Source organism: Elephantulus edwardii, unplaced genomic scaffold, assembly GCF_000299155.1.
Source record: "Elephantulus edwardii isolate Elephantulus edwardi_28Jun2011 unplaced genomic scaffold, EleEdw1.0 scaffold00100, whole genome shotgun sequence".
In the NCBI taxonomy this organism is placed as follows: domain Eukaryota; kingdom Metazoa; phylum Chordata; class Mammalia; order Macroscelidea; family Macroscelididae; genus Elephantulus; species Elephantulus edwardii.
The window spans coordinates 2019337-2020623 of NW_006399850.1; the positions used below are offsets into that span (position 1 = coordinate 2019337).

Below are 1287 nucleotides of genomic sequence, written 5' to 3' on the forward strand. Positions count from 1 at the left end.
AAACTGCTTTCCAGAATGGTTGTACCATTTTACAATCTCACCAACAATGTATAAGAATTCCTTTCTCACCACATCCTCTCCAACATTTAGTACTTGCTGCCCTGTTAAAATTTGCCACTGTTACTGGAGTGAGATGGTGGGATTGTAAAAGAATTTTATTATTATTATTATTATTATTTAGAATCAGAACAGTTTTCTTTATAATGGCAACATACAAGACCCCACACTCTTGCATGTGGGTGAGATAAGGCCCAGGCCTAGGCCTTGTGCATGTCTTTGGGACTCCTGGGGGCAAACATCTGCATTTTCTTCCACATGCCTTTATTCATTTCCTTAAATTCTTCCAAGGCGTCTGTGGACAGAATAAGCTTGTATTCTTCCAAGGACAAGCCGCTGAGGGCGTGGTTACTTGTGTTTGTAGTAGTTTGAATGGAGTCATGCTAAATTCTTGTACATCTGATCACAGGTGTCTGGCTCAGCAGTCTGCCTGTTCTCTTCCTCCCCAAAGGCCTGTGCTACTCGCCACCACAGGTTTCGGACCTGTTTGGTCTTCTCCACTGGAGACTCCTCACAGAGCTTAAGGAAACACCGATATAAAATCGGTCAGACATGGGAGTGGGTGTTGGGGAGACGATGGGAACAGAGTGGATAGATAATGAACACTGCATTAGATCAGAGGAGGGGAAGAACTGTCTGAAAGGAATATAGGATTGGGCCTTATAGCATGTGAAACAAGGGGTACAAGGCGAGGAGGGCTGGGGGAGGGAGAAAAGAAAGGGGGAAGAAAATGTGCAACAATGAAAAAAAAAATCAAAACACTTTTTGTGTTAAAAATAAAACCAAACGAAAATGCCTATAGTGGTTGGGCACCAATTTGGGCACCTGGTTTGTTTTTTGCACTCTATTTAGGTTTTGCCTTTTCATTTTACCTGGAGATAAAATTATATTACTTTAAAAATTTGTTTCTACTATAGCAAAAATTTTAATGACTGAAATGAAAAAAATAAATTTTAAACAAGGCAAAATTATAAAATAACATTTACATTAGAATTTGAATGTTAACATACAAATTATATTTGAAATGAATAAATAAAGAAATGATTTGGAGCATGTAATTTTGTTCTTAAAGTCCAAGAGAGACAAAACAAATAGTGCTTAGCAGGCAGTTGGAAAGAATTTTATTTCTTTCTTGTACTCTGTGTGTTGTTGGGTCTTTTGCAGATCTCCATGAGTGGTTTTCATCTCAAAATAACACTTTAAAATGTATACATTCATGGGTCAGCTATG

At 38.1% G+C, this 1287-nt stretch overlaps 1 pseudogene; it reads right to left on the bottom strand.

Moving 5' to 3' along the window:
- Positions 1–257: 257 nt before the first annotated feature.
- LOC102859044 lies at positions 258–594 on the bottom strand (annotated as a pseudogene).
- Positions 595–1287: the final 693 nt, after the last annotated feature.